General features: G+C 39.5%; 1 long non-coding RNA gene and 1 pseudogene across 1 annotated transcript; both read right to left on the reverse strand.

Annotated features, from left to right (window-relative positions):
* LOC121792054 lies at window positions 1–3545 on the reverse strand. Its single transcript, XR_006048828.1, has 3 exons — window positions 3414–3545; window positions 2306–2401; window positions 1–780 (listed from the first exon to the last, which is right to left on the reverse strand). It is a non-coding gene; the product is annotated as an uncharacterized LOC121792054 (long non-coding RNA).
* Window positions 3546–4298: 753 nt separating this feature from the next.
* On the reverse strand, window positions 4299–5346 carry LOC121793073 (annotated as a pseudogene).
* Window positions 5347–11122: the final 5776 nt, after the last annotated feature.

The following is an 11122-nucleotide window of genomic DNA, read 5'->3' on the forward strand; positions in this document are numbered from 1 at the left end:
TTAGTCAAGGTGCATGATTTCTTATACCTAGTTGATTTCTATGTGATACACATGAGTGAGCCTGAAGCTAGGGAATATAGTGGGATACTTTTAGGGAGACAATTCTTAAGAACGCAAAAACAATTGTGGATATGGCCGAGGGAACAATCTGCATCTGTAGCCCGAGGTACGCCTTGTTCACGGCCGATGCGCTCAGCTCAACCTCCGCCAACTCATACCGAGCAAAAAACGCCCTCCACACACTTATACCCATATGCTAAACTTTCTCTCATCCCCATCATCCACGAGGACGTTCCTAATGCACGACCTGAACCGGCACGACTCTGCCTCCGCCCTGCTCGTCTCGTCATGCCTGAAACAGCACTCCAGCGAGTCGAAAAACACCTCAAAGAAGAACAAACGCTCCACAAAGGCCGGAGAGTTGCAGTTGGCCTCAAGCTCAGTGAGACTCATAACACGTGGTTTTTAAATCCCTCAACACCATCATCAGATGATCCAACTGCTCCACTATAACACCCCTTACCCGGTAGGTAAACCCACCGAATACGTGATGTCATGTTTCAGTATCGACAACCCGTACTGAAATTTTCCTATTTTCTTTTTAGCTTAAAAAGCACAATTAAAATCTATTAACATTTTAAAACTTAACATTTATCCAGCGGAAGATCAAAGATTGAACTATTATACAATATGCCACGATTTTTAACCATGTTGACCCCCAGTGACCTGCCAAAAATTGCAAAGCTGCCCAACCACACTTGACATACTATCAACTCTAACCTGCAGGGGGGTAAAAGAAGATAGGAGTGAGCTTTCCACAGCTCATTAGATATATCCAAACTATGAAAATCAATTCTCTAATCTAAACTATATTGAGACTTTTACATTATTTATCTTTTACTTATAACCATTCATTCTTAGCACTTCCCACTTTCATAATTTACTATATTAATCTTTTACTCGTCAACACATATTAATTTCTGTATCACCTTCCACATGTTGTCATTTCTTAAGACATCATATATCATCATTCTTTTCTTGTATTACCATATATCACTTTATTACAACATCTATACGTTCACCATGTTTTCCAGATAATATCTCATATCAATATTATCACATTGTACCATAATTCTTCATATACTTACTTACAAAATACATGTTTCCATATAATTCCTTAATTTATTCAATTAGCTAATTATTATTTATTCACCCTTATTCTTATTCTTATCTTATAAGCATATTACTTCCCATAATCTGTCATACGTCCTATTTCCATATCCAAAGTCATTCAGCCATTTATAACTTTATGTCACATTCTTATCCACACACCAACGCAGACAAATCGCAAACGTTAACCCATTTCAAACACATATAACGATCACCAAGGTACTCATATACCGAAATACATATAATCAGAAATAATATACAACCTATATCATAAACTATTTCATATCCATATACATATGCCTCTCTATTCCTTTTTATTATTCTGTGACGGATCAGGCCTGGTATCTGCCCGGGATTTCCAATATGATTGACCCGAAGGTCCCAATATGATTGACCCGTAGGTCCCAATATGATTTGACCCGAAGGTCCCACTGTGATTTGACCCAAAGGTCCCAATATGATTTGACCCGAAGGTCCACTGTGATTTGACCCAAATGTCCCAATATTATTTGACCTGAAGGTCTCACTGTGATTTGACCCGAAGGTCCCAATATGATTTGACCCGAAGGTCCCACTGTGATTTCAGATCCAAGGCAAGACCGTCACTGATCCTCTTTAGTCGAATGATTCATATAATTCCAATATCATATGAAAAACATATCAATTTCATCAATCACATATCCATATCTTATCCTACCAAATAATTCGAATATAACATATAGAATATAACATATAAAACATATCTGTTGCACCAATCACATATCCATATTGTATTCCACCATCAATATCAAATAACGCATAACCATATTTAGTTCACACCATATAACCCAAATATTCACCACAATCAACATATAGCAATCAACCACATAATATATGTAAAATTAAAAGTGTGATTTATACACACTTCAACATATATTATCACATTTCACACCATATTATTTCTATCATCATCATATAATTATATTTATACCATTTCTTTGTAGAACTTTCATATCAGGTTTATAAATATCATAATAATTTCATTTATGTCTTCTAATGACATATATACAATTATCACATAGAATAACACATTATCATACATTTAGTTCACATAGTTCAAACCAGAGAAGTAAAGTTCATAGTAAGGATATCCTACCTCTTAGGCTTATGAACATAAGCATATTTCACCTTGATACTTCTCCCCTTCTAGGTTCACTCCTTTGTCTCCAAAACGCACTATAGGTTCCTTCGCCTTTATGCATAATATAAATAGCGTAACTATTAATAACTCATATTTACCCATTATCATATTTTCATTATTAAATCATCTAAATAACTTCATTTGCTCTATTAACTTAATATCCCCCTTATTCTTTAACTATAATATAACAATTGCACTGGACTGATTCGTCATAAAAATTATATATTCATTCGGAAGAATTTAGAGGCTTAATATAACATTTTTAAATACCCCATGAAGTCTATTTTACAATGAAACAAGATTCACTCAAAAATTCCTAATGGTTTAAGAGATATTCTCCTTTTACCAGAGACTAACAAAATCGAACAGTTTCTGGCAACATTTTCTACACAATTTTTATAAATAGTATTTGTACTCTTTAATTAATCACAAAATTTAGAGAATAACTAAACACCTTATAGTTAATTTCAAAACTATAAAATCAAGTTTACATCGATCTTAAGTACCCTGGATAATTCAGATAAAACATACCGAGATGTGGCAGCTTACCAGAATTTTGACAGATTATTTTGGTATTGTTCAAGAAATTTACAAATATAGTAAATGAACTCTTAAATTAACCATATAAATCAGGTAAGCCAAGGACTCATCAAAGTTATTTTAAAAATTACTAAACCAAAGTTTACACCTTCCGAAACACGCTCATTAATTCAAACCAGGAGACGGCAGAACAGAGAGTTTGATTCTCATCAAGATTTTATCTCAATTCTTATTTAATCATCTTTTAAATAATTCATTTCATCTATTGTGAACATATAATACCCAAAACCATATATCTAAGGTTTAATTTCAGTTCCATTAACAATTCAACAAAAATATTTCATAACTTCAAAATTCAAGGATTAAAACATGCTTTAGGGTGTCTAAACGTAACATATTCAACACTAATACAAGAATTGAACCATCATTTGCTCAACACCTATGAAGGACGATCCCTAGAAGTTTTAGAGACCAAGATATATCAATTTTCTATCTTCAAAAACAATATAGAATGAAGAGCTACCTTGATCTAACACCGGTTGTGCGATCGGATATTCATTACGTTGATAAACGGAGCTAAAATTTGAAGATGAAAGCTTGGACTCCTTGGCTATGGAGGGCACGACTTTTGGGATGAAAAAAAATGAGAATGAATAGTGTTATTTTGGGTTTATAAAAGTCTTCCCAAATTATTAATTAATTTCATGGTATTTTTGGTGTACAAGTGGCATAATTTCAAATCAACACATGTAAGTTTTCTTTTTCTAGAATTTTCCATAAATTTCAAGACATATTGAAGCCAAGACATGTCAAGATGCTGAAATTTTCGTGCCCTATACTTTAAACAAGATAAAATATTTCATTTCATGTGAAATTACTAAAATAAACCTCTAATCAATCATATATCCAATTATTTTATCCTCTTAGATTTTAATCCATTTATAAAGTTCATAATTTAACTAATATGTACTTTAATTAGTACTCTTTACGTTTTCGAAGAAATCAGTCGATGACTAAACCGACGACTTTCGAATTTTATTAAAACAATCCTCCTTATTTCACATCATATGGAAAAATTATTATTATTATTTCCGATAATTAAGTTATTCGTTGAAAGCTCTAATTCATCGATTTTGTCATCCGAATAGCAAATTCCGTTTATGGTCGTTTTTTTTTTGGATGTTACATCCACCCTCCCAACGAGATTCGCAAGAGCGTAGGCCGAGTACACAACTACAGTCTCATTATCAGAAGAAGCATCCAACAAAGATGTACTAAGGTCAGACAAATCAATATACAGAAACACAAAACAACTATAAATAACCATAAGGTTAACTCGTAACGCTGCCTAATAAACTACAACGGGCTCTGCCAGCGAAAAAAGTAAAAAAAAAAAATTGACGAAACATCAATGGTTCCTAACTTTCCAAGCAGACAGTGAAGTGAGCGCGGTTCCCTTCCAACCAACGATTAGACATCCGCCGTTCCTGCACATTGTGATGGAGCTCCCATTGGAGCATTCTCGGAGGAGCAAGTTCGCCTGATCAAGAGACGAGAAGCTCAGTTCCGTCTCCACCATCCCAAAACTATCAAAACAAGCCCTCCAAACATGTAAACGGACATGCCTCAGCATCCTATCCTCTTCCTCAGCCACCAATGCATTGTTTATGGAAGACCAAAACAACGTGGACTCGATATCCACCCTACTCGTCTCTTGACCCATCAGACAGAGAGTCGAAAAACGCCCCAAACAGAAACAAACTCTCAACAAAGCGCTCAATAAAACTCGGAGCGTTACAATTGGCCTCCATCTCAGTGACTAGCATGATGCAAGGGCTCAGGCTTCTGATCACCTCCGTTACATGCTCAAGCCTCTCAGCCCTCCCGACCAACGTCACCAGAATGTAGGACGCGTATACGACAACAGATTCATCCGCATTAACACCAAAGAGGTCGCGGTCCAGCTCAAGAACATCTTCCACCAGAACTACTCCAAAACTGAACCCCAAGTCCACAGAGTCAGCAAATCTCGCTAGCTCCTTACCTGTCTCTTCGAGAATCAACCTTTTTTAGGCGGACGCAACAGTAGTGATTCTGACATGATGGACGGGATTCTCGCCTAGCCCTGAAGCAACATCCTGCATGAACTGCACCCACTGCACGCCACTCCTGATCTCAAGATCAAAGGCGTGGATCATCCTCGCCTTGCCAAGATACCGAAGAATGGTGTGGCTTCCGACTATATTGGTGATCTGAGTGACAGGGAACTCCTTGTAATAAGCAGGGATCGAGCCCACGCGCTTTGTAGGCTCCAGATGCCTGAAGACCGCGTTCTTTTGCCTCTTCTTGTTTTCGTTCGTTTCATGTTTCGTATTTTCAAGGCCAATCTTCGCACTGAGGGCTTCAGAGACGTAGAACGCCAGTCTCTGAAGAGGAGAGCCAGTGGGAGAGCTCATCTCGCCACAGGCCTCGGGGAATTTCTTAGCACGACCGTGCTGCTTCTCTGCTACGCTCGTTGCACATGACATAAGGTTTTGGACAAGACGAACATCACTAGAATCCTCGTTGCTGAGCTCAGAAAGGGAGTGGACATAGTCTCCTGCAGCAGTTTGATGGTCTTTGCAATGGAACACGAGGCACGAGGCGTGGTCGAGTTTCCATCCCTGTAATCTCTCAGGTGCCTCCACCTACTGTATTTCCTCAAAACATGAAATGGTTCATGTTAGAAGTATCAAGATTCAAGAGCTTAAAGATTGTGAAGTTGATGACAAAGTTAAACAAGAATGCAGCAATGCTGATGTGCATGGAAGACGTGGCAGCCATGACATGGACTCATGCACATTTAGAAAAGAGAGTGCACGAGTTGAAGCCAATGGAGTAAGCACCAGATCACTCCCTTCTCAGCCAGCTGGACCTTGTGCATCATGGGACCATTCTCGTACATTTAAGGAAGCTTTGATGAAAGGATTAGGTAGTACGAGAGTTTGTTAGCTTTAGTGTTTGCTTGTGTAACTGAATGGAGTCTAGATTGTTCCATTGATTAGTATAAAGAGCTAAGTCTGTAATGATCATCATTCAAGCAATGAAACAGTAGTTTGAGATTTAAATTCAATCCTTCTATTTCTAGAAATGTTCCATCTTATCTTTACAAATATGATTTTGTGTGTGTTCTTTCATGGTATCAGAGCAAGATCTTCTTGATCTTGTCTCTAGGTAACCTTTTTTTTTCGTTTGTTTTCAAAGAATGGCAAGCTCCAACTCATCACTTGGTGGAATTACTCAGGGTCAAGGGACTCAGCCCGTGTATGCACAATTACCACCAATATCTGTTAAGCTAACAGACACCAACTTCTTGATGTGGCAGCAGCAAGTGGATGTCACAGCCTATGGTTATGGGCTCGAGGGCTACCTAAATGGTGAGAAACAACCTCCACCACAGACAATCTTCGTAGCTGAAGGAGAAGGGGGATCTATCACCCCAAATGAAGATTTCACTGCCTGGCAAAGGCAGGATAGAAGAGTAGCCGCTTGGCTCCTCTCTTCACTGTCAGAAGGAACTCTTGGCTTGGTTGTGGGATTGAGGTCTGCGAGGGACATTTGGAGTGCCCTAGAAACGAATTTTGCTAGCAGATCTACTGCCAAGATAATGCAGTATAGGCAAATGCTGCAAAATCAGAGAAAAGATTCACTCACCATGAGTGAATACATTGGAAAGATGAGGAATTATATAGATCTATTGGGATCAGTGGGATGTAGAATATCTGAGGATGAGCAAGTTATGCATATTCTTGGAGGTCTTGGACAAGAATATGACCCTGCAGTGTGTGCTATAAGCTCCAGATCTGATTCATGGAGTCTAGGAGATGCCACTGCCTTCCTTCTCACCTTTGAGTCTAGAATGGAGACTACAAGGTCTTTTTCTTCTGGCACAGAAGGCTCTCAGCCTGTGCTTAACCTGATGCAGCAGACAAATCAAAAGAGAGATTTTAGTCCCAACAACAACAACAGCAACAGCTCCAGATCTGATCAAGGAAGTGGAAGAGGAGGCTCAAGAAATCAGAGAGGAGGTAGAGGTGGTAGAGGTTTTGGCAGAGGAAGCAACAAGCTGATCTGCCAATTGTGTGAGAAACCGGGTCACACTGCTGCCAAATGTTGGCACAGGTTTGAACAAAACTACACACCTCCACAATCTCAGCCACAATTTCGAGGTAGCTTTCAAGGCCAACAACACCAGGGATTCTTTAATCCTACTGCACATCTGATGCAGACAGCAACAACAAGGCCTGCACCTTCTCTCAACCCTGCAACATCTTCAGAATTTGGTTTTGATTCCAGTGCATCAACTGCTTGGTATCCAGACTCCGGTGCAACTCATCATGTCTCGGGTGATTTGAGCAATTTGAACACCAGCTCGGAATACACAGGAGGTAAGAAACTCTTGCTTGGAAATGGATCGGCTGTGGTTATTTCTCACATTGGTGAATCTGAATTAAAGCCATATTCTAGTTTCTCAAGAAAACTTATGTTAAAAAACCTATTGCATGTACCTAGTATAACCAAGAATCTTCTGAGTGTGTCCAAGTTTGCTAGAGATAACTCTGTTTTCTTTGAGTTTCATCCTGACTTTTGTTTTGTCAAGGATCTGGGAACCCGGGAAACCGTGCTTCAGGGAGTTTTTGACAAGGGGTTGTACCACTTTCTAGTAGACCACTCACCAATCAAGAGAAGCCTTAGCTCCACCACCACTTTTCCTGCTCTTTTCAATCAAGGCAGCCCTGCTGTTCATTCAGTCGGCTCAGCCATTTCAGTACCTAGTGTTAGTACTAATTATGATGTTGATCCTCATTTAGCCTTATGGCACAACAGATTAGGACATCCCTCTTTAGATATTGTAAAGAATGTCCTCAAGAGCTGTAATATCTCTGTTAATTCAATCAATGAAGCTCTTTTCTGTGATTCTTGCTGTGTTTCTAAGGCTCATAGACTGCCATATAATCCTTCAGAATCTGTCATTCATTCTCCTCTTGCTCTTGTGCACTCTGATTTATGGGGACCTTTCCCAATCACTTCTAGAAATGGCTACAGATACTATGTTTCGTTTGTGGATCACTTCACAAGATATACATGGATATACTTGCTGAAAACTAAAAGTGCTGTTATGGATGTTTTTAAAATCTTTAAATCATCATCTGAGAATCTACTGCAAACTAAAATTAAGAGTCTACAGTCTGATTGGGGTGGAGAATTTCAAGCCTTAACCTCTTTTCTTCAAGATAATGGGATTTCACACAGGATTTCTTGCCCTTACACTCCTCAGCAAAATGGTTTAGCTGAGAGGAAGCACAGACATATAGTGGAGACTGGACTCACACTTCTGGCACAATCTTCACTTCCAACTATTTTTTGGGATGATGCTTTTGCTGCATCTGTATTTTTAATCAACATAATGCCATCCAAGGTGACTGAGAATGTATCACCCTTTGAGAAGTTGTACTCCAAGAAGCCTGACTATGCAACATTGAGAGTATTTGGATGTCTGTGCTATCCACTGATCAGACCTTATAATAATCATAAACTGGAGAGTAGATCTTTGAAGTCCATTTTCCTTGGATACAGTGGGTCTCACAAGGGATATAAGGTTCTTCTTCCAGATGGGAGAGTAATTGTCTCTAGAGATGTGGTGTTCAATGAACAAGTTTTTCCTTATACCTCAATTTTTCCTCAAGATTCATCTGATGTCCCCATCTCTAGTCAACCTGCTCTTGTTTCTCATCATTCAGGTCAAGTTGATACTGGTTTATCAAGTGTTGCTCCAGCACCATCTTTTCACCCTGATGAGATTCCTCCTCAGTCCTCTGATCTATTTCCAGAGACCAATGAACAGAACTCAGTTTCAGCAGCTGAGTCAGCCTCTAATTCCTCACCTGCTTCAGCAGTTCCTGCAGATGATCCTCCAATTTCTAGCAGACATCACATGACCACTAGATCTAAAGTTGGGATATTCAAGCCTAAACTGTATATTGTTCAGACTTCCTCACATTACACTCCAAAGTCTGCTCTAGAAGCTCTGCTTTTACCACTCTGGAAAGCAGCTATGCAAGCTGAGTTTTTGGCTCTTCTCAAGAACAAAACTTGGATATTGACAACCCTTCCACCTGGAAAAAATCTAGTGGGTTGCACATGGATTTTCAAGCTCAAACTTCACCTCTCTGGAGAGATTGCTAGACACAAAGCTAGGCTTGTTGCTCAAGGTTTTTCACAACAGCCTGGTTTTGATTTCAATGAGACATTTAGTCCAGTTGTGAAACCTGCGACTATCAGACTCATTCTTATTATTGCTGTCAGTTTTGGTTGGGAAGTCACTCATTTGGATGTTAATAATGCATTTCTCAATGGAGAGCTTAAAGAAGATATCTACATGAGACAACCTCTGGGTTTTGAACAGGGGGGTCCACACTTAGTTTGCAAGCTGAACAAGGCCATCTATGGGCTCAAACAAGCGTCTCGAGCTTGGTTCGATACCATTCATTCTGTTCTCATCTCTCTTGGATTCGTTCAATCTAGAGCAGATGCCTCTATGTTCATTAGAAAGTCAGGAGCAGACACTATCTATCTTTTGATCTATGTGGATGATATGCTTATCACAGGGAATTGTTCTAGTGCCATTAAGAAGGTCATTTCTCAACTTAATGCACATTTTTCCCTTAAGGATCTTGGTGAGGTTAATCTTTTCCTGGGAGTGGAAGTTGTCAAAACTTCTCATGGTCTCCACCTCTGTCAGACATCCTACATTAGGGACCTTCTCAAGAAGGCCAATATGACTGGAGCAAAAGGCTGTCCCACACCCATGGTCTCCACCTGTGAGCTTAGCAAGAATATTGGCTCACCTATTCCTAATGCTAAGTTATATAGGAGCATTGTAGGTGCTCTTCAATATGCAGCCATTACAAGACCTGACATTAATTTTTCTGTCAACAAGGTCAGTCAATACATGGCCTCTCCACTTGACACTCACTGGAAGGCTGTTAAAAGAATTCTAAGGTATTTATCTGGGACATTGGATTATGGGATACAGATTTAAGCTTCAAATGGTGTCCTTTCTGCTTTCTCTGACTCAGACTGGGCTTCGGACCTTGATGACAGAAGATCTACTACAGGATTCTGCACTTATTTTGGAAGAAGTCTCATCTCTTGGTGTGTGAAGAAACAAACCGTGGTAGCTCGGTCTAGTACAGAGGCTGAATATCGCAGCTTAGCTCATACTGCAGCAGAAATAGCATGGCTCAATTCTGTGCTTAGTGAATTGAAGCTCACTCTCCCAGCTGCTCCTGTCATTTGGGTTGATAACTTGAGTGCTATAGCACTTGCTTCTAATCCAGTGCTTCATGCTCGGACAAAACACATAGAGCTTGACATTCATTTTGTTAGAGACAAGGTCTTGAAGAAGGATCTTGATCTTAGGCATGTCCCCACTCATGATCAAGTGGCAGATATCTTCACCAAACCTCTTAGCCAACAACCTTTCCTGAAGCTCAGACAAAGACTTGGTGTAGTTTCTTTAGCTTCACTCAGGTTGAGGGGGGATGTTAGAAGTATCAAGATTCAAGAGCTTAAAGTTTGTGAAGTTGATGACAAAGTTAAACAAGAATGCAGCAATGCTGATGTGCATGGAAGACGTGGCAGCCATGACATGGACTCATGCACATTTAGAAAAGAGAGTGCACGAGTTGAAGCCAATGGAGTAAGCACCAGATCACTCCCTTCTCAGCCAGCTGGACCTTGTGCATCATGGGACCATTCTCGTACATTTAAGGAAGCTTTGATGAAAGGATTAGGTAGTACGAGAGTTTGTTAGCTTTAGTGTTTGCTTGTGTAACTGAATGGAGTCTAGATTGTTCCATTGATTAGTATAAAGAGCTAAGTCTGTAATGATCATCATTCAAGCAATGAAACAGTAGTTTGAGATTTAAATTCAATCCTTCTATTTCTAGAAATGTTCCATCTTATCTTTACAAATATGATTTTGTGTGTGTTCTTTCAGTTCAGAAAAGGAAGTCTTGCTAGGCTCGGGAACCTCCATGTCGTTGGACTTGATGCCAAAGAACCTCGGTATCTCCTCCTCGCACAAATGTGGGAATGGAGGAGACAGAACATCAAGGTACAGATCATCCAAGTGGACGAACTCTCGCAGATTTTGTTGCTGCTCGTAAATCTCATCCTCCGCGAGATCGA

The sequence above is a fragment of the Salvia splendens genome, chromosome 2, assembly GCF_004379255.2.
Source record: "Salvia splendens isolate huo1 chromosome 2, SspV2, whole genome shotgun sequence".
Taxonomy (NCBI): domain Eukaryota; kingdom Viridiplantae; phylum Streptophyta; class Magnoliopsida; order Lamiales; family Lamiaceae; genus Salvia; species Salvia splendens.